At 47.9% G+C, this 23,473-nt stretch overlaps 1 protein-coding gene across 1 annotated transcript in view; it reads right to left on the bottom strand.

The window, feature by feature from the left end:
• The window catches only part of LOC129387073 (uncharacterized), a 258,084-nt gene that overhangs the window by 59,391 nt on the left and 175,220 nt on the right, over window positions 1–23,473 (bottom strand). The gene's annotated exons all lie outside the window — the stretch shown is intronic.

Raw genomic sequence — 23,473 nt, 5'->3', positions numbered from 1 at the left:
ATTGCTCTGCACACACCAAACGCCAAAACGCGATGTTCCACCTTCGTTCGTGGTCGTGCTATTTTGCGCATACACCTTCGTCCCACACGCAACTAAATTGCTCTTTGCACACCAAGCGCGTCACACACACACAACTTCGATTGCCGTAAAACGCGCTGTTCCACCTTGTATCGCTTCGTTCGTGGTCGTGTTGCTTGCGTGCAAGCGCAATGAACCGCCCACCCTGTTGCTCCAGCGGGTTAAACCCTGCGCTATGGTATATTTCTATGGGCCCCACGCGCGCGCGCATAGGGACTAGGGCGTTTCAGGAGCTAGGCGCGTTTTTTACACGACAACTGGGAACCTATGCTCCCCTAGGGCGAAAAGTTACCTAGATATATAGTTCCCGTTGGTGCCGCGGGGGCGGCGCTGCAGTCGACCGGCTGCACAGGCGAGCGAATGTAAATGCGCTTCCCGGCCACAGCGGCCGCATTTCGATAGGGGCGAAGTGCAAGAACGCCTTTGTTACCGCGTGCTTTGATTTTTGTGCACGTTAAAGAACCCCCGGAGGTAATAAGTATTCCTGAGACTAACCATTACAGCGTGCCTCATGATGATTTAGTGGTTTTGCATGGTTTTGGCAGTTAAAACCCCCGAATTTATTTGATTCTACTGTGCCTTCACTCGCAATCGGCATGGACGAGCTTTAGAGAATTATTTCCATTTTCCAAACGCTCAACTTAATTTACTAGTTGTGCAGGTAACGAAAGGGGACGCGCGCTACTTTTGTCTGATAGCTGACAGCATTTAATGCAAGCCGCGGTCGTCGCGTGCGTCGGTAAGCGGCAGATCGGAAAGCAGCCGATCGAGACGTGCGCGTTATGTTTGTTGTTTGGCCATGCTTTCTAAGTTCACAATATCCAAGCTTGCTTTAAGGTAATTACCACCTTGCACATTCTTGCTGATTCACTCTTCCTGCCAAAAACCTTCGTTTCCTGTAGTAGCCGGCCATCAGTGCAAGCTTACTTTAGCTGTTCGCCCGACGAGGCACTAGATTTGCTTTGGTGAGGCACGTATCTCTAATGCTTGCGCTCGTGCTGTTGGTCCTAAGGTAATCGCCTGTTAACGTGGTCTGGGTTCATTTCGCGGAGCAGTCTGTACGAGCCAATCCTCATTAGCAGTGAAAAGGCTCCTTGCTGATTAATGCGATGAGTTGCAATGACTCCAACATCTGCATTGAATAAGGCGTGATATACACTAAATATTTATTGCAGCATGATTCAAAGCAATATGCGCCTATATAGTATTTAAATTGTTAATTTTGAGCAGATGTGTGTTTTGGCTGTTGTGTTCTAGGATTTCGTGTATCCTGGGGAGGAAACTGCTTTAGTGTTCTGGTGAAGCAGCGTACTGACCAGGACAAGGCAGACACACACATGAATACAAGACACTCGCTGTGCTTGTGTCTCTCCTATTTGTACTGGTCATTGCGCTGCTTCACCAACACGGTATGATGATTAATCACCAACTCGCCCAACTTCCCACATTACTGCGTTAGCTTTATAATGCAGTTCTCTTCGTGCCACGCAGTGACGTTATTGGGGCAAGAAATAGGCATCACAAATTACAGGCACTAGCATCTCCGAATCACCATGTATTAAAGGCATGTACAGTTTACCAAAAACAGCTCAATTTGTGATTTGCCTGAACCTAAGCCTGAGAGGGTATAATAAGCTATAGGCTAGGCCACGTTGTTGAAGGTGGGAAGATGGTCTTTCTCGTTAGTAACGTTCCATGCTCATTTGTGCCTAATACATGTGTTCTTTCTGTGCTCGCAGTGCTGATGACACCTCCTGGGAGCCATCCAAAAGCATGCGAATTTACAAAAACAAGCAGGCTTTGCGAAGCGAAGACATCGATAACGCTTGCCGTTGTTCGCTGACAGCTCCGCGCAAATCAGAACGAACACAAACGTGTAATTTACTAATGCTCCAGCCAAGAAATTTAGCAGCAAAAGGCGGAAGCACAAAATGAGAGCAGCCGTGTGCGCACACTCAGCTAGCGAGGAAACTAATGGCAATCGTCACCGTCCCTCCACATCTCTGCAAGTATGCATGACCGCTTTGTGCCTGCATCATATAGAAATAAAGTGGCTAAACTTCTGAACTTGGTGTATACCTCTAAATCGACGTCGTATACGATCCTGGACACCTGTGACACGCCCTTGGCTTTCACTGTCACATCACCGTCCACGATTTGTTCAACGCCGTACACGTGCGGAAGCAGACGCTCCCCTTTCGTGAGGTTGCCGCCACGAAAAAATCTGTCCGCGTCGGCAGCCTTCTTGAAACCGCATTGCAATCTCTGCGTCGCTGTTGCGCAAGCAGGCGATCTGCCGCCGTCGAAAACTGAGCGCCGTGAGAACGAGCAGCGAAGAAACGCGCGGGCGAACCGGTGTAAACAAAGCGGAGACCGCGCCACGGCACGACCGCGCTGCATCACGTTTCCACATTGGGGGCGCTGTCAGGAGGCGCAGTAGCGCCGCCTGGCCATGGTTTTCTCGTCTATACTCCATTTCATACCTCAGGTGCAACGCTGTGGAAACTACGCACGAAGTCCGGTCACCAAAATTTATTACTGCACGCGTTTCCGTCTATGCTTCGCAGCGTGCCAGCGGCGTTTGTTCGCGCGAGCATGCACGTGAAGCTGCCGCGACGGGCTGCAATCAAAAAATGCCGAAAAGAAAATTGATTTAAAAGAACGTGTTAGCAGCCGTATAAGTACACGGATTGTTTCTATGGGTAAATTCTTTCTTTTTCATTCAGAACTGAGCTTATATATGGAAAATTTTCTCAAAAGTCAGGTCAAGAAACACCGAACCTTTTCTAAGTGCGAACGCAGCCACTGCAATAAGTATCTCAAGCCTCCACAGCGTAGCACCTGATGTATGAAACGGAGTATAGCAACGCTAGCAACAACGCGTTTCCGCATTTGTCGTAAGGCTATCCGGCTATCGCGGAAATGGTCCAAGCACAGCACAGTTGATTTCGTCGGCACGAACTTATCTCTCCTCACCGCACGGAACCACTGCGCTGCAAGCTTCTTGTCCTTCGGGAACCTGTGAAAGACCACATCGTCTCGCCCGCCTGTGTTCGCGCAGCCGAATGCTGCACAGAACGAGGGCATGTTGGGCGCCCGCAGCACAGAAGGAAAGAACAGTTTACGAAAATCGCAAAAGAAAAGAAACGTGAGCGGCGGCGGCGGCGGCGGCAGATCTCTCGTAGTGTCGTTCAGTAAAGCGCAGGACGGAAAGAGGCATGCCAGCACATGCCAGCACGCCGGTCAGGCAGCTCGGTCCCCGCGAATGACGTCACTCTCGCCGGTTCTCTCCTCTGGGAACCACCTCACTCGGCGCTCCGGGAAGCGATGGGGGCGTGTCCGCGGGGGTGATTTGGAAAGCGATTTCCGCCCCTTATATTAACAAAACGAAGAAAAAAATTGCGGATCCGTAAATTATTAAGTCTGTTCTTCCCAATCCCAGCAATTCATGGAAATTGAAAACCGTTTCAGCTTCCCTTTAAAAAATAATAGGCCCATTGGCTTACTCCCAGTGTTAGATAAAATGTTCACCAAGATAACGTCCAACAGAATAAGAGCAACACTGGGCTCTAGTCAACCAACGGTACAGGCAGCTTTCAGTAAGGGACACTCTACAATTGATGACGTCAATGTCATCAATCAGGTAATCGAGAAATCAGCAGAGTACAATCAGCCTCTTTGTATGGCTTTCACAAATTACGAAACGGCATTTAATTCAGTCGAGATACCAGCAATCATAGCGACATTACGTAATTAAGAAATAGATGACGCATACATAAATATCTTGGAAAGTATCTAAAGAGATTCCACAGCCACCCTAATTCCGAACAAGAAAAGTAGGAAGATAACTATACAGAAAGGGGTAAGACAAGGAGGCGATCTCTCCAATGCTGTTGACTACGTGCTAGGCAGAAGTATTCAAGCCATTAAACTGGGAAGGCTTAGGAGTAATAATCAACGGCAAATATTTCAGCTACCTTCGATTCGCAGATCAGATAGTCCTGTTCAGGAGCACTGGGGATGAGTTGCAACAAATGATTGAGGACCTTAACAGAGAGAGTGTAAGAGTGGGGATGAATATTCATATGCAGAAGACAAAGATAATCATGAATAGCTGGGCAAGGGAATTAGAGTTCGGGATCGTCAGTCAGGCCCTAGAAGCTGTGAAGGAATACGTTCACCTAGGTAAATTACTTACAGGGAGCCCTGATCACGAAAAGGAAATTCCCAGAATAAAAATGGGTTGGATCGCATGCGGCAGACATTGCCAGCTCCTGACTGGAAGCTTACCATTATTATTGAAAAGGAAGGTGTACAATCAATGCATTTTACTGGTGCTGACATATGGGGAAGAAGCTTGGAGACTGAAAAAGAAGCTCGAAAACAAGTTAAGAACCGCGCAAAGAGCGATGGGATGAAGAATGTTAGGCATAAGGCTAAGAGACAGGAAGAAAGCGGAGTATATCAGGGAACAAACAGGCATAGCTGATATTCTAATTGACATTAAGAGAAACAAATGGGGCTGTGCAGGTCATGTAATGCGTAGTTTAGATAACCGGTGCACCATTAGGGTCACAGAATGGGTGCCAAGAGAATGGAAGCGCAGTCGACGACCGCGGAAGGCTAGGTGGGGTGATGAATGGATGGGTGAATAACGTTACTGAGGTCCCTCGGTGCGCGCAATTAGGGCGCAGCGGGCCGCTCCCACGTCGGGGAAGAGAGGCCATGCCCTTCCGCCGCGTCGCGGGCCGATGGACAGCCCGGAGCTGTGCTTCAAGGTCTGACCTGCGTAAAGCTTGGTCCTACTCTTGCTTGGTGGCCCTGGCCTCCTGCGCCAGGGGCAACCCCAGAGCATGTGAGCAAGGCTAGCTATATCTTTACAAAAACGGCACGCATTGTGAGGGAAGAAATTCGCAGGCGGTAGCTGGAATCACTTTGCGCAGGACAGGGGTAATTGGAGACCGCAGGGAGAGGCCTTCGTGCTGCAGTGGACATAAAGTGGGCTGATGATGGAGCTTATGATGATGATGTTTACGAAGCGCGCATTAAGGGCGATATGCTGCGAAAGGAAAAGAGATTGGGAGCTGTGCTTGCCTGCAAGCATGTTTGCACTGAGGACTGCGCCGCATTAAGCAACTGGTATTTCGCCAGCAGAGCTCGTATGCGGCTGCTAGCTGCGATCGCCGCTGTGCATGCTCCGCGAATCATGGGAAGGACGTGTGGAGTACCCGGCTCTGGTCGAGTACGTACTGAAGCTACTAGAACACTTAAGAAAGGCGCAGATGTTGTCAAAGAGGCCATGTCTAAAGCCCAGCATAGGTCCAAGTTGTATTACGGTAGGACAGCCACCACCCATCTATCTGAAGTCGGCACTAAAGTAATGATTCTGCAACCATCGCAGAAAAACAAGCTCGAGGTGCAGTGAGAAGGTCCCACAAACGTGGTTCAGAAACTGTCTGACACTAACTACGTTAAAGCAGAGCTTGAAAGCAGAAGATAAAACAGGTTTATCACTGTACTCTGCTCAAGCCTTACAGGGAACGGGAAGCAGTTGTACGCATGATGGTAAACACTCCCGAAGCGATTCCGGTAAAGGTTCCGTGGCTCGTGCCAGTCATTAACGGAGAGGCCAGGAACAACTAATTAGAGAACTAGTCTCTAAAGCGCAGCTGGAGCCTGAACAAAAATATGGAGTTGCAGGAAATCCTGCAAGAATATCAGGACTTACATGTATATAGGCCAGGAAGGACATCGGTTCTTACACACATCGAGCGTATTTCTTTGGAGCAATTGCATTCAAAGGCTTATCGAATGTCAAGTTCAAGTTCAAGTTCAAGTTTATTTACCAGACAATATGCTGAAAGGTCCGCTGGGCTAAAAGCCGTAAAAACGGCTTGACGGGGCCCAGGTGACCGTTACATGGCAGCGGCTATACAACGTGCACTGGAAAAGGATGTCACCACGCGAACGTGATTATGAATGCGGAGGTGGAAAAAATGTTGACTGTAGGTGTGATCAAGCGTTGCGAAAACGATTACACTTGGCCTTTGACATTAGTTGAGGTGCCGGGTAAGGATCCACGTCCTTGCATAAATTACAGCAGGCTAAACGCGATTACTAAAGATCAGATACATTCTATGTCAACCATCGAAGAGCGTATCGAGAAAGTTACTAAGGCCCAATTCATTTCAACCCTGGATCATATTCGACGCTACTGGCAGTTTTCGCTCACTTATCGAGAGATCGGAGGCAGAGGCGTTCGTCCTGCCGTGGGCTTAAAATAGGATGATGTGATGATGATGATCTCAGTTGGCAACGTTCCGCTCTAAGGCCATAAGCTTCGGCTTGAAAATGCACCGCTCAGCAAGAATTTGTCTCGCGCTTGTTGACTGAGCGGTCTCGGTGTAGTTCTGCCGACAGGTGCTATGAACGAAAAACTGTCGCAGATCCTTCCGAGACATCTAGACTCGAGCCGAGAGCGACTGGGAAATCGCCCACAGTGTTTCGTACTCTAGAGGGTCGTGCAATAACCAACGACGGCTACAAGCACCGACCTCCGTTATCACTATGGCCAGCGGATGTAGTTCCCTTACCCATCGGGATCTCCGTCGGCGGTGGAGTAGTCTGTTACGGCAGATTGTGTGCGGCGATCAATGGAACGGATGCCAAGCGCCTGATACACGACGTGCCTAATCGTCACACTCGTCGACTTGAAAAGGCTTATCCATCGGGTGTGTGCGACGGGATTATGCACTAGTGCAAATCCTACTCTCCTTTGTGCAGCGTTCACCCCCTTTACGCCAGGGAATGGTTTCGCTTCGCATTGTTCTGTGCGCGTTGAACCGACGTGACTTACGTTCACTGCTCTACAAGGGAGCAAGAGGGAATGAGGTCGCCCTGATTGTGGAGGGTATAATAGAACCAGCGAGCCGGCACGTGGAGACACATCTCTGCCCTTGCATGTAGCAGCTTGCACGCCGAGCGTTTCTGTATTTTTTTGTTTTGGCGCGCAGTGCTCACCCGTAATGATGTGTTCATCTTGTGTTATTGTCTTTACAACACCTCGCTTTCCCTGCCGAACCCTCTCCGATGGTGAACCTAGTTAGAGCTCCAATCAGACGTTGTTAAAGGTCACAGAGACATCACGTAACAAATGGTACCTGTATCAAGGGCCACGCGAAAGGATGACGCCGAAGCATATATGTAAGCGCCACATCGTGCTTGATTTATGAGGACATTTAGGGGAAAATGCAAACTGGAGGGTTTATGAACTCGTGAATGATATTAACGAGAAAGTGTAGAGACCAAACTCACAGCTAATCAAGTGTAACCATCCGAGTTTATATGAATTTGATGAGGACTTGTATATTGTGTGTTAACGTTATAAATAAGTCTTGTGAGTCGTTGCCTATATCCATGTCTCATGCACCGAGAACCATGGCAGTGTGTGTTTGTGTGCATATTTTAAAATAAAGACACTGAGTGGCAGGCCATGCGAACCGCTTTCTGTCCTCTCATCACTTCCTTCGCCTACCCCCTTGCCCCCTGTTACCGAGTTTACGTTTCCACTGCCTTAAAGTCGACCACATGGCGATATCAAAACTCGGCGCCCAACAACGTCAGATTTGTCCGTGGACCCTCTTCTCGGGACGAGACACGTGAATAGCACTTCTGTCCAAGATCCGCTGTTGATACACAGTGCGAACACGCCAAGTGTTCTTCCTCCGGCGTTCTGTGATCCCAAAGGGAGCCTCAAACTGGGCGTAAATTGTTGCCGGGTGGCCTACTATCTCGTCGGACCCATACTTCACTTCCTGCCAGCTACTGCGGCGCGGGACGCTGCCGGAGGTCGCATTGACGCTGTTGAGCTTGTTGTGCTTTCACAGCACTCTTTCTAGCCTCTTCTATTGCGAAGTGTCGTATGTCGCGCGATGGGACGCCCGAATCTGATGGGGGTATCCAAATGAAGCGCGTTAAGTCGAGGCGCTTGTTCATAGACTCCTTTGTACGGCGATGTCCCAGCTCAGCTCTGCAGTGACACTGCGTCAGCAGCTCATCGGAGATGTGTGTCCCATTCTCCCGGCTTCTGCAGTAGGGGGCTAAACGCGCTGGAATTGTCTGAGTTGCTCTCTGCGTCAGACCGTTTGCTTGCGCAAGGTACGATGAAGCTTAGTGGCGCTCAACTCTTGCTTGGCGGAGGTGGGGGCGAGAGTGCAGTGCTGCCGAAAGTGGGTGCCTGATCCGATATTTTGTTTTGAAGACCCTGCCGCAGTTGAAATGGGCTTTTCAAAAATCTTGACACGTAGCTGGGTGCCAGAGAAGACACGGCATCTACCTCCACAACTTTTGATAGGTGGTCAACAGCAGTCGGTAGGTAACGATTGCCAGCCGCTGTGGTTGGCAGGGGGTCAACACGGTCGATGCCAATAGCGTGAAAGCTATCAGCATGCAGAAGGTGGAATGGCCATGAGTAACCCAGGCTGGCAGCCTGGAATTCCTTTTAGGTCGCTGGCATACTTCGCAACTTGCGAAGTAAGAGCGAACACTCGTACGCATTTTGGGCCACCAAAAGGTCTCCTGTACAGTTTTTTTCAGCATCATTCGCTGACCCACATGCGTCCGCCTTCAGCTCTGTAGTGGATGACGTGAATAATGACAGGCCGCCACGAGGCAGAAGGTGTTCTTTATCTTACCTCTTATTCTTGCAGTGACGACGATACAGAGTTGCGTGGCGCATGACAAATATGCTACTGCTTGTGCGTGTCCGCAAGTGATGCAAAGAATAGCCGCCACATGAGCGCGTCTTATGGAATGCGTGGTAGTTCCCTGAATTCGTTCCAATGGTATGTGAAGAAACTATTACAGTGCACATGTATATATGAACAAATGTCATCTCGCCTACACAATACATTTGGTGCACCACAAAAAAGTGTACTAAAACCACTTGTGTTTAATGTTTCTTATATTGGTATTATACACCTAGTCAGACAAAATTTATTATATTGATGCGCGGTCATGCTTATGGTTTTTTGGGTCACCGCTAACATATGTTAAATGTTGTCGCCCGGCGCAAGACGCGCCTGCATTGTTGTAGTCAAGATTGTTGTAGTCGATTCGATTCTATCTCTTGCCTGTGTTGTCGTGGGATCTTGCATAATCAGTTTGCATGCATGACGCGAATTGTGTGAAGTGCCATGCAGCTTGCACACGACATAGGTGCCTTCGCGGCATGAGGCAGATGAGTATGTCAAGTGTTCATGTGATGTTATCCTCCAGATATATGAACAGTAACATAATATTCATACAAATAAAAACACATTTTTGTTCCTCAGCACCGAAGCATGTCTTTTTAATAAGATATAGCTATTTATGTGTTCAGCTTCACTCAAGGCATGCAAAATAAATTACTCCTACATTTCTACAAAAAATGCATAACGTAACTGTTTCGCGAAGTATGTAAATGAGAAAGGTTAGCAATTGAAAGCAAAATGTAAATAAACTTTATTGCACTGCGTACAGTTCAGTGCGTCCAGCGTGGGCACGGATACTCAACCCAGGGGCAAGGGCACGGGTACTCAACAAGGTACTGACTGTCCTTACGGAGCCGGCAGTCCGGCGACAGAGGCAGCATACAAAGGCCGAACAAAGTGGTACGCTCGCTGGACCAAACGAACGCGGAACATTCGTTCCACCAATGTACCAGTGCCTTGTAAACAGGTTTTTGTGCATTAGGCTCATACGCAGGATTAGACTGGAGTGAAATGAGTCTTTGCAGAATCAATGGTTGCCAGCATTGATTTCTGAGTGCGCTCACAGCTTGAGCACCCCGACACTCGCAAACCACGTTTTGGTCACTGCAGTCCTGAAGGTGTAGTTCTGTCGTGCCTTCTGAAACCACATGTACGACAGTGACAAGTGGGAGAACTGCTGCGGAGGGCAGATTTAAAGGGACACTAAAGGGTAATATTATGTTGAGCTAGAATGAAAGATTAGGCTTTCTTAACAGGAAGTTCACCATTCTGAATGTGAACAGAGTATTTGTAAGTGAACTCTCAGAAGGATGATGTTTATCGGTGTTCAAATCATCAGTGATCAAACATTCATCGGTTATCAAAAGGCGTATCTTTGTCTGGTTGTCACTGCAGTAAGCACGCTGTTTCATCTTACCTGAGTATCTAGCCAGCCACATATTGAACAATGACAATATCTCAGGAGCAGCTAGAAGTAGCTCCATATTTCATTTAATTTCATTTATTATACCCTCAACGCCTATGAAGGCTTTACAGAGGGGAGTGGGTTACAGGTAAATTCAAACAGTAAGTCTTACAAGAGAAAAATATACAACATATTGGTCCCTTGTGTAATTATTCACTCCGATGGCGAGATATTAGGCTGCAAAATATTTGTTAGCTGTTGACTCGACATTAGCATACAAAACTGCTAATCTGATTTTTCCATGCGACAATAAAATCTATAACACATAATTTTTAAAATTTCGTGTAGCTAATCTGAGGTATGCTCGGTACACAAGCGCTCGGTATAATACTGGCATTACGAGACTAACTTCTCCATTTTTAGCATTACTAAAGCCAAATAATAACAGAATGAAGCAAGCATTTCAAAAATTTCAGTTATTTTTATTGTGCATAAAAATGCACAATGCCCATAAATACAGGAAATATTCGCAGTATGAGAACAAAATCTTTCCCAAGAACACTGACTGGCATTATTCCAAGCAGGCTGGAAGTTTATCTTAAATCTTCACTTGCACACAACATGCAGCTACAGAAGTTGTAGCATCTAACTTAAGACAACTTATAATGAAACAGTAAGAAAAAACCGCTGCATTGGTGTGTATTGTTAGATTGTATTTTAGTAAGATCCTCGACTTATGTGTTGCAGGAAAAGGTATCTTACTAGTGGAGAACATGGGCGGTTAATTTCTGAATTTTGTAGCTCATACGAAGTACTGAAGGCTCCATTGCGATTACGGGAATTTCAATGTAGTTTCTTATATATGCTCATATTAAGCCCATAATGTCTACAAACCTTTGCTACAACTACACGCCAACATTTTTTAACTTAATCTATTCTTTTTGCATCCACCAATAAGAAGTTTTCTGGCTGATATCTTCAACATCTGTCACGTAATGTGGGAATTCGAATGACGTTGCAGGCGGTACCTCATTTTTCCATATCATGCTAAATAAAATACAGAACACGAATAGAATCACGAGGGAAACTTTCCAGCTTTTAGTCAATGCCTTGTGTTACGTCTGCACGTCTGTGCGTGTTATGTTGTTCTGTGCGTCTAGGAAGAGCTCAATTGTGGCTGTGTTTCTCCTTCATGTCCCTTAAAAGTGTACACAATATTTTGTAATTGAAGCCATTCTTTTTTCTCGCTGATGGTTATCAGACATATAACATGGCCACAGAACTGTGCATATAGCACCTGTAGTGGACGAAACTCAAGATGGAGGCCGAATTTCTTGTAAATCTGGGATGCGCACCAGAAAGAACTTCTGGCGCAGCTCTTTATAACAGCTTGGAGCTCTGCGGGGACGGGCGCTGTAACTCGCCATGCCACAGTGCCAAGTTCCTGACTATCACGAATTTCAGCGCTCCTGAAATGAACAGACACAATTCAAATGTGTTAAAGAACATTTATCTCAAAAACAGACAGCAAACTATCCTAACACACTGTTTACAATATACACACACGAGACGCTCCAAAAACTAGCTATACACCTAAAAACAAATGAGCCCTCAACTACATATTGTTCCTCCGCTCGACTAACAAACGCGGCGTCACGAGCAAACGAACATTCTGAGCGTCGCCAGTCGTGTCGGACTCAGCGTGGCAAAGGACTTTGGCCGACGTGGTTCCGGAGCAGAGTGGGCGTCGACCTCCGACGAGAGCGATGAGGTTGTGGTCTTCCGCAGAGACCCGTGCGGCACAGGACGCAGTCTGGGCCAGTCGGCCGTTGTGCCGCTGACGTGGCCAGGCGATTGCCCTCGTGGGGCGGACTGCAACCGGTTACGTCAGCGTGGGGTTGGACGGGTGCCGTGGGACACAGCCATGGCGCCGCAGTCGAGGCTCAAGAGCTGCAGTTGTCGCTGGCCGACTCACATTTTTTCTAAAATGTCTTTAGCAGTGATTATGCCCATGCCTAACCGACCCCTCCCCGGTCCAAGGTCCCCGAAGCTGCTGCCTCCCGTCTCCAGAGCACAGCTGGAGATGTCACTGTCTTGCTTCTCGACCACGTCAGCAATGCCAGCTCATTCTCCGCCTGCCCGTCTCTTTTTTCTCAATTTCTCCTTTTCTCTCGCGCTTCACGCGCTTCTCGCCTGCGGGTCCCTCCTCCGTTTGGTTGACCGGCGTCTTCGTCTTTTTTACATTATCGTATAGGTCTTACGGGTGACTCATAACATAGGCCCCCATTTTAAGAGCTTTTTGCACAAAAAACTGCTCATCGCACGCTTGTCACATCAGGTGTGAAATGAACGATCACAATGCCATTCCGTATGTCCGCTGTCTATACATGACCTCACGGCACCCAACGATTAATCTCTTCGCTGCACTTAAACACAACTCTCTGCTCAGCAAAATACAATTAACACTGCTTGTTGTCTTGTGAATGAAAGTCAGAACCTAAGTAGCTCTAATCAAAAAGTCTGCGCCCACCGTTTTCTCTTCCTTTAATATAATCGACATGAAAACAGTGCTCTTGCAAAGCGAGGCGCGATCTCATTACTCTTACGTTTGTTAACTTAGTCTTACTCAAGAATTCCAACGGCTGGTGGTCCGTTTGTATTCTGAAACATTTGCCCAACAGATAAATATGGAACTTTTTGACAGCCCATACCATACCATACCAGCCCATTCCTTCTCCACTGTAGAATAATTCCTCTCCGTATCATTGAGCTTCTTACAGGCATAAAATACTGGATGTAAAACCCGGTCCTTTTCTTGCAAGAGCACCGCCCCCATTGCCTTATCGGACGCATCAGCGCGCAACACGAACAACTCATCCTCCATATTTGGGGCTAACAGAATTCGCGGTTCCGCCATTTTTCCTTTAGTGGTTAGAAGTTTTACTGTGTGATGAGCTCCATTTCCCCACATTACTAGCCCCTTTCTGCGCAAGTTCCACTAATGGCGCAGCTATATCGACGTAATGAAGTATAACCTCTCTGTAGAATCCCGTCAGCCCTAAGAACAATTAAACCTCCTCCTTGGTTTTTGGCCACCGCTTGGATTTTTTCTAAATTGTCCTCTTTAGCAGCGATTCTGCCCATTCCTAACTTATGTACTTGGAAAGAAACCACTTCGAAGTCAAATTCACACTTCGTTGGCTTCACTGTTAACTTCTCGCTCTTGATCCTTTGAAACAGCTCTTATAATGTTTTTAAATGCTCCTCCGACGTGTCAGTCAATACCAGAATATCATCAACGTAGTGCTATACATTTTGCATTCCATGCAAGACTCGTCTCATCAGTTTTGTGAATATTGCTGCAGCTGTTTTTAACCGAGAAGGCACTTATTTAAAGTGGAAAGGTCCGCTAAAACATTAAAATACTGTTTTTTCCTTGGATGATGTTTCCATGGGGATCTGCCAGTAGCTTTTCGCCAAGTCCAGCTTTGAATAAAACTTCTTGCCTGCGACTTTCACGAACAGAACTTCAATTCTCAGTATAGGCTCGGCGTCCGCCTTCAGGACGTTGTTCAAACGCCTCAAATCCACGCAGACTCTGTTTGAATCATCGGCTTTCTTGACTACGACTAAGGGTGTGTCGTATGCCGAGTTAGTACTTTCTATTATTCTCTGACGCAGCATCTCGTCGACTTCTTTCTCTATCAATTATTGCGCCGCCAGCAGTAGAGGGCACTGTTTCACATGTACTGGTTCCTCAGTAGTGCATTGCAATTTGCATAGCACTAATTCTGTACTTCCTGCAAGGTCTGAAAACAAATCGCTGTACTTGTGCAGTAGAACCTTCAGTTCCGCAACCTGTTTTTTCGGAAGGAATGAGTTAATTACCACATTTTCTACACCCATGCTCTTTTTGGAGCTGTATGTAGGCATTTCTGCCGCACCAGTTTCGTCGGTCACGACCGCGTAGGCTGTTTTTATGTGAAGCAGCTTCTTATGGCTCTATGAGGAGTTCATAATCAACATTCTTCTTCTTTTGAGCCACAGGAAAGGGTCCCTTCCACTGCCTCAATAGCTTGTTGCTATCGCTGGGAAGGAGGACCAGAGCCTTGTTTCCTGACATCAGGCCTCAGTTCACTGTCCTGCAGTCGTAGTACTTCTTGTGTTGGTGTTTTGCCTGCTTCAAGTTTTGGTGCGCCACTCCACATGCTTCTTCTAAATATTTCCCTCTACTCCAATGCATATGTATATGTGGTCTTTAGCTCTCCCGCTTTCTTCATTTGACCATAATTCCTTGAGAATCGCCAGTGGTACTCTCACTGTTCTTCCACACAACATTTCAAATGGCGAGAGTTCGATGCTTGCCTGTGGTACCTCCCGGTACGTGAAAAGGACAGCCGGCAGATACCTGTTCCAGTCTTTGGGCCTCTCTTGGCACATTCTCCTGACCATAGTTAACCTGTTGACCTCCTCCATCGATTCTGATATAAAGTTTGATCCTCGTTCACTCAACACTTCCCTTGGGACTCCATACCGAACAAATATTTCGAGGAGAGCTTCCGCCACTTGTATGGTGTCAATGGCCTTCAATGTAACCGCGTCCGGGTATCTGGTAGGCACATCCACCAGCTTGAGCACATAACCGTTTCCCTTGCTAGATGCAGGTGTTATGGGGCTTATTATCTCTATGGCCACTCTGTGAAACGGCATGCCGACCAGGGACGTGTCCCCAATTGGTGGACGTGCCACTCGCCTTTTGGTACCGTTCTTTGGCACACATCACAAGACCGCACGTATATCTTCACGTAACTCTGGATTCCGGGCCAAAAGAACTCTTCTGTAATCTTTGCTAGGGTGGTTCTTACGCCCTGGTGACGAGCTACGACACTATCATGTATTAATCTCATCACTGTCTTCCTAAAGGCCTTAGGCACAATGTGCTGCTGAGCCTCTCTGCCCGAGCTGAATATGCATCTTCTATACAAGAGAGCATTGTGCATAACTAACTCAAACGTAGTGTGGCTTCTTTTTCTTTTCACTAATTTTTCTATCTTCTTGTGGCACGATCTGACCGACTCATCCTTGTCTTGTTCTTGCACGAAATGAGTGGGAGTGATTCTTAACCATTGAATTGCAGGTGCCTTTAGGGCTGACTGTGATGTGTGGTGCGCGACGTGGTGCGGTGATCGGGACGGTCGAGAGCAGACGACGCTGAGTGCACGCGCGCCGAGCTGGAAGGAGGAAAACGACGACGCCGAAGAGCGCCCGGCACGTGAACGCGCGGCGCAGGAAAGACAACAAAAAGAAAAAAAGCAACCAATTAGAAAAGACCACGGGGCGTCGGGCAGCCAATCTGAGAATGCCAAATCGGCCAGACCACAAGAAGAAGCGTGGTGCGCTGGCAGAAGGGGGGCGACACGCAAGAGGACACGCAGGGAGACGCCGGGGAGACGCCAGGAGAGACCCAGGAAACGACGGCAGGAGGAGGTCAACCACCGGAGCGGGCGTTGAAGACGGGCCGTCGGGTTCCGGACCCGAGCCCACCAGGACTTCACCCGCCCGGGGCCTCCTGCCAACCTGTTCCTGTGCGTCGCCCGTCTACCTGAGCGTGCCGTCAGCTCCTCAAGGACGGTGAGCTTTTGCGCCAGTGGGCAGGACGAGAACAGTCGGGCTACGGGTCTACGCCAGCTGCCCGGCCAGAACGCCACCCCCGTCTGCCGTGCCGCCTGCTGCCCGAGGCCGGCGTTCGAGCTTCCGCGCCGTGGGCGAGAGGGGAGCAGTCGGGCTACGGGCCCGAGCTCTCTGCCCGGCCAGAACGCCGCCGCCGTCCACTCCTGCCACCCAGCCGCCAGCGTTACCTCGCCTCGCCAGAGCTGGCGCGCTCCCGGCGCCCGGTCGGTCAGCTTACGCCGCGACCTTTGGTGAGACCGGCGCCACTCCTTCTGCCAGCTTCTCACCGCGTTGCCGCGTCGAGACTGCGACGCGTCCCCGCCCTCGTGGCAAGCCCGGACTCGCGCCCTCGTTAAAGCCCTAAGTCTGTTCCATACCGCAATGTCTTCTTGAATGTTTATTTTATGCATGCTTTCTATTTATTTCTATTTGCTTTATGCCTTTTTTGGTTTGATTAAAAGTCTTTGTGTGTGTGTTCAAACCAACGGCTTTGTCCTCAATTGGGTTCTCGGAGGCTCCGCCTAAGAGAACCGTCAAAACATTGAGTACACGAACCTTTGGCCCCATAAGTGGGCCCTCACACTGACATAGATTTGGGTTTGAGCTCTGGTTCGTACAGCCGACAATATAACTGGACGGCATACCCCAGTTGCCGCTTCTTGTGAATTATTGATGTACAGCTGCTGCTTGCTCACTTCTTGACGTGGTTTTTCACCACAGTCATTCATCTCTCTCTTACTGCGATAGCTGTACTTCTTTTCCGGCTCCAATCTGGATCATGCACTCTCCGTACTCCAGGTACATTTTCTAGAATCAGATCGCATAATGGCACTTCAAGGCATTTTGCCTTAAGCCACTCGGTATAATACAGCGTGGAGACTTGGGTACAGGCTTCAGGTACGTACCTCAGTGTGTTTTCAGCCAAGGTAACTTGCGTTAGCACTCCTGTCAGATCTTCGTCACGTACCAGGCTCCTCTTTACTAAAACTGCATTTGTGCCACTATCTCTTAGCACCGTTGCCCATTGCCCATGAACCTCTCCTTCTGCAACAGGTAGAGCTTGTTGCTTTGGGTCTCCTTCTTTCCGCTTTTCTCCCGGTACCTGTTAGCTCTCTTGAGCTTCGTTCACCTCTACACAGCTCGGTGGCGAGTCGGTTTCTCCCCACTTGCCTATTACGCTCGCTGTTTTTTGTGATGTGCAAGAGCTACACTCATTCGCACGGTGTCCCTTCTTATTGACACACTATTTGTTCGTGCCTGTTCCCTACGTGACAGTTTACGGCGCGGTGCCCAGTACGATTACAGAGGAAACACCTTAACTAGGGTGGGCGCACGTTTTCCTTAAGCTCGTATTTTACCTCGTCTACTTTCTCTGTCTGGGTCCTCTTTCACTCCTCCTAGGTGTCTCAGTCCCTTTGCCTCCAAAAATTGATCACCGTGTTCGGCTAGATCATTGAGTGAATCCAACTGCCTCTCTTTTAGGAAGACACCAGATTATGGCTACATCAAGCTAAGAATTGCCCATTGACCATACAATAGCGAACCATTGCATAAGTCTTCGGGACATCGGCCATTTCCACCCACCGGTCAAAATAATTTGGCGGGCGGCACGCAAATTGCTTTCCCGTTTCTGCGTCTTCCGGCTTCCAGTTTCGGATTTGCTCGCAAATCCTTCTGCTGTATGTCCGAATCTTTGTAGTAGCGCCTTCTTCACCTTGTCATGGTCTAGGGAGTCGGACGTGGTCATCCTTCAAAAGACACTCAGTGCCTCGCCTACCAGGCAAGGACTTAGGTCTGTGGCCCGTTCGCTCCGTTCCCAGCCTTGTCCGAAGGCTATTCTTTCAAAGCGGTGCAAGTATGCCTAAAAGTCGTCATGCTTTTCATCGAATGGTGCCATTACCTTACGCGGACAGATTTTGTTGGCTTTTGGAGACTGCGAGCCGGAGGACACTGACGCCAAACTCTCGTCATCGCGGTGACACTCTGCTACTTGTGCCAATCTCAGTTTGAGTTCTAAAATTTCCTTCGCCCTAGCATGCGCTTGCCGCGCTTCCGCACGTTTGGCCTTGCATTCTTTGTGGGAGATCTCTCTCTGTCGTTCGATAAATTTCAAGGCTTCGTCCTTCCAAAAATCCAACTCTTTCACTAAGGCCAAAAACTTGCGGTAATCCATTTCCGGACCACAATATATTCGTGACGGGGCAGGAAAAATCAATCCTGGCAGCCTCGCCAATTGTCACGAATTTCAGCGCTCCAGAAATGGACAGAGACATAATTCAAATATGTTAAAGGACATTTATCTAAAAATAAAAAGCAAACTACTCTGACAAACTATAAACGCCATACACACACGAAACACTCCAAAAACTAGCTACACGCATAAAACAAACAAGCCCTCAACTACATATTGTTCCTCCGCTCGCCTAACCAACGCGACGTCCCGAGTAACGAATGTTCTGACCGTCGCCAGTCGTGTCGGACTCCGGTCCAGCGTGGCGAAGGACGTTGGCCTGCGTAGTTCCGACGGCGCGTGGGCGTCGACTTCCGACGAGAGCGATGAGGTTGTGGTCTTCCGCAGAGAACCGCGTGGCACAGGACGCGGTCTGGGTCAGTCGGCCGTTGTGCCGCTTACGTGACCTGGCGATTGCTCTCGTGTCATGGCACACTAACCGGTCACCACAGCGTGGGGTTGGACGGGGGCCACGGAACACAGCCACGGCGACGCAGTCAAGGCTCAGGAGCCGCAGTTGTCGCTGGCCGACCCGAAGCTGCTGCCTCCCGCCTCCAGAGCACAACTGGAGATGCCACTGTCTTGTTTCTCGACCACGTCAGCAATGCCAGCTCATCTCCGCCTGCCGTCTCCCTTTTCTCAATTTCTTCTTTTCTCTCGCGCTTCACGCACTTCACTTGCTTTTCGCCTGAGGGTCCGTCCTCCGTTTCGTCGACCGGCGTCTTCGTCTTTTTCACACTATCGCATACGTCTAGCCGGTGACTCATCACATTGACATATTTGTTCTTGTGTCCTGGTACGGGAAAGATCATACACACTGAGGAAATTCCGCTGGAAGAAGTAAGTAGAAAAAAAATAACAACTGAGCATCATATGACATATTGTTTAATTATTGCAATTTTGCAAACATCATGCGATGATTGTTACGTGTTGACCAAGCATTCCAGCAAGAACGAGTCAAATGCATACACGCCTCGGTATTCTTTGTTTGCTTATCGATGTACAACTGAGTGTGCGCACGATTTACTTAGAAGGCCCATGCTTTCTTGAAACACAAACGTTCATAATTTTCCACACCCTTGACATTTTAATCACATAGTCCTGAATTCATCTATGCGCAATGGGCCGTACATGCTGGAAGTAGACAGTGCCACAGCGACTTCACTGTTTGTCGTATTCCTGTGCTATTGTAATAGTTTCAACTTGCGGTACTTGAAGTGCGCTCTGAGGTTGACCACAATTTTAGAAATACGAGGTAAGATGTTTTACTTTTGCACAGCTTAACTTCATGCAATTATTTATCATGTGCACTTAAAATATTTATGTCTTCCAGAGTTCCCAAATTCAGGCAAGCTCACAAGTGCAAAGAGAGGGTCTCATCAGAGGTCTTCAATTTCTCTGTGGCCAAGCAATCTCTATAAGTTGCCTGACAAGAGACCACTATACAGTTATAAAGAAATACATGAGGCTGCATTGCCCGGGCACCAAACACGAAATGGCCGTATGGCACGCTGCGAAATGTAGTTATGAATGTAATAATTGTGTTTACTGCTGCTAGTAAAATATCTAATGTTGATTAATAGGCTCATTGCAAGGCATCGATTGGTGTTTACTGAAGAATGCATCATACATCATCATACTTCAAGAATTTGCATTAAAGACACTGTCTACCGCTTGGAACATGTCTTTGGATATTGCGGGTATGAGAAGGTTGTGCATCACATTGGTAGAAACTAGCATACTTTTCTGCTATAAACAAGGCATTCCATTTTTATTTCGCTCAGGAACTGGCGCAAAAATGACATGCGTTTCTTGACGGTGAAACAGTGCCACCAGTGTCAGTACCGCTATGGAAACAAAAAGCTGCGCAGAGAGAGTTAGTTTCCGTGTTGTGTTGTCTAAAATTGTATTTCAAGTGCTGTTGCTAACTTTTATTTGTATGGGAGAATAATTTATTTCTTGTTTTCTACTAGCGCGTGTTGAAGGTGGCACTGCCATCGTGCAGACAAATGGAGTGGTGCATCAGTGGGTCTTGAAGCATGCCCCCTTGACATCGTGACGTGCAGCAGTGCTAGTAGCATCGCGTGAGTGATGTTAGGGTCTGTCTTTTTCAAGTCGTTTCTGCACCTTAAGGCATGCCAGCGTTGTCACAACAGCAGTGTAGGCTTTCTTTACCACAATGTGCTTCTATGAAGGCCGCCAAAGAAGCTTGGATTGACTACTCAAACTGCGCCTGTAGAAAACATGCGAGAGTATAGGTAGCCGAAACGAACTTACAACTTACGTGCCCAGGAATGCTATTAGAGCAATAATTTTAGTGCTCTACGGAAAGTAGTCCTGCAGAAATGGTATGTGCTTCTGGTTTCTCACCTTTAAATCCATGGCATCGCCATCGCATCCAGTAATGAATTTTACAGGGGCCTATAGACAGTCTTAAGAGACTATGAAAATCGAAATATTTTGTTTAAAATATTCCTACTCGCCTACCAGCGAAAGTACTGCACGCTTGCGCTTCAAACGAAGACCTTTCTACAGCATTCCAAAATAGGAGGACCTTGCAAAACGGTAGACAGTACCTTTGGGTATGAAGGAACTAGTACAATGAAGAAGAAAAAAAGCTATACACCTATTCGCGGCTAAACTACCAGAAATAGTGGACAGAAGGATTTTTCAGTGCGCTGTATTCAAATTTCATTCTGTGCTGATGCTTGTTGCTAGCCTTCTTCGCCTACCTGTGCTGCAAGTTTACACGAGTACTAAAATAATCTTACAAATTTTTTACAGGCATCAGAAGAAAGTTGACAGCCGCTTCACGGAAGCCCGTATACACGTCTGTCTTTCAGTTAGCAGTTGTACACCTCACACTGCATATACAAGCAATGCGCAAGCTAGTGTGGTAAGGAGCAGAGCTCTGCAGATAATGGCAGAACAATTCTTTTTCTCGTGACGTGGTTATAGGACGGAAGAGCTGTGTGTACTCCATTGGCTGCATATGCAAACATTTTTGCAAGAAACTGAAATCGGGATACACAGACAGCTTTTTCTCCCAATTATACTTTCTACCACAAGCAGACATTCTCTATACTTGCAGCTAAGTTCAATGCAGAAAAGCCAAGTTTCTTGATACTTTGATACAGGACTGATGAAACACAATCGGATTGACAGACAAGGTGCAAAGTGTTGCACAAATTACGCATTATTTATCGAATGTTGCTTTTACTTGTTCTCACATGGGATGCACCTCTCCAAATATTTGCTATAGCAATAAAATAAAATGCAGCCATGAAGTTACCGCGTTTGTTGTACCTTCACATTACGTGCAATATCTACGAAACAAGGTGGCCGAGCTTCGCATCGAGCAAAAGGCATTTACAGAAGCTCTAGCCTGCGTGCCAGTGAAATTTGCACCAGCAGCTGTGCCACAGAACGAACGTAGGCCCTCCACAGTTGAGCTCATAGCGTCGCACAAGGCACGGTTATGGAATTTTAAGGCATGTAAAACAGACAAGCAACTTGTGGAGTTATCACAAACCAAGTGTCCGAAGGCTATAACAATTAAGTTGGAAAAGCAAGGACACCCACATAATGCTCGAAAGGCTTTGTACTGCACTGAAGTATGGGAAAGAACTAAGTTGCATGGGTTGTGTCTGCAACTTATGCGGCATGCCAGCAAGAGCACCATAAACAATACATACATTATAACAAAATATATATATTGCTACGGAACAGCCGCCACAGTGTGGCTGCACTGAGGAGGACGAAGACGACGTGTGTGCCGGCTTGATATAGCGTCGCCATTTTGGCCTCCGTTAGCTTCCCTGTAAATAAATTGTAAATAGCATTCGGCTTCAGCTACACGTAACATTACTTTGGTGGAGGTGGACGTTTCCCGTACCCGTCATGGAGCTTCGCAGCGGTCGCAACGGCGACAATGCTACTTCGGTTCCTGCTGGCGGCACTTCATCTACGCAAGCGTCTCCGCCTGCAGCCCCGACCTACGTCGCCGTTTCCCCACATCGAGATCCTGGTGTTTTCAACGTAGTCGGCAGTCCTGATGTTGACGACTGGCTCCGCTTATGCGAACGTGTCAGCACCAGTCACAGGTGGGATCCGACTATTATGCTTGCCAACGTTCTTTTCTACCTCGACGAAGCTCCATTGGCGTGGTTCCAAACTCACGAAGAGGAGATCTCGAGCTGGGATCTCTTCAAAGACAAGCTTTGTGACCTTTTTGGCAATCCGTTTGGTTGACAAGTCAATGCCAAGAAAGCCCTTGCCACACGTGTACAGACGTCGACCGAGTCCTACGTGTCGTATATTCTCGACGTCTTGGCCCTTTGTGCCATGGCTGACCCGAACATGTCTGAGGACGACAAGGTTAATCACGTCGTCAAAGGCATTGCTGACGACGCCTTCCATTTACTGGTGTTTACGAACGTCATCAGCATCGATACCATCCTCAAGGAGTTCCGCCGTCTCGAGCATGCTAAAAGCCGCCGGGTATCCCAGCACATCACGCGACTTCCCAACACAGCTGCTACGTCATCCTGTGACGACCTCTTCCACCAGCCGTCGCGATGTGACAACTTGACCCGCATCATTCGTCGTGACGTCGAAGCGGCACAACCGGCGGTCCCTTCATTCCCGTTACCTGATCATTCTCCGGTGACAATCGTGTTGATCCGGGCCGTCGTCTGTCAAGAGTTGTCCAACGTCGGCCTGAAATCCATTCGTTCCGTACGCTCGGAACCTCGTTCTCCATGCACGTCCCCACCCCGCTCTTCTTACTCCTTTTATGGACAGCGCAACCCCTCCGAATGGCGAACCGTGGACGACAAGCCGATCCCAACTCGCCGAATTCACCCACTACATTCTGCTTATCATGGATAGGAACCTGCAGATCGACGCCGTTTTCATAGATTACTCAAAAGCTTTTGACAAGGTGCCTCACAAGCTCTTGCTGCAAAAGCTATCTGGACTTGGAATCTGTAATAACTTACTCAGATGGATTGAACAATTCCTATCCGGGCGCACACAATACACTTCCACAAACAATCACCACTCACCTCTTACCGATGTTACTTCGGGCGTCCCTCAGGGCGCCTGTCTGTCCCCTTTATTATTCCTAATCTATGTAAACGACTTGCCTACTAGCATACATTGTAAACTACGACTTTTCGCAGAGGACTGCGTAGTTTACAACACTGTTAACTCCTCTGACGATGTACTTTGCCTACAGCGTGACCTCGATGCCATCTCGTCATGGTGCGAAAAATGGCACATGCCTCTCAACTTATCGAAATACAAATCTATGTCTTTTAACCGAAAACGCAGTCCCTT

Source organism: Dermacentor andersoni, chromosome 2 (assembly GCF_023375885.2).
Source record: "Dermacentor andersoni chromosome 2, qqDerAnde1_hic_scaffold, whole genome shotgun sequence".
In the NCBI taxonomy this organism is placed as follows: Eukaryota; Metazoa; Arthropoda; class Arachnida; order Ixodida; family Ixodidae; genus Dermacentor; species Dermacentor andersoni.
The sequence above is the reverse complement of the archived record's forward strand: the minus strand, read 5'-3'. Positions and strand labels throughout refer to the sequence as shown.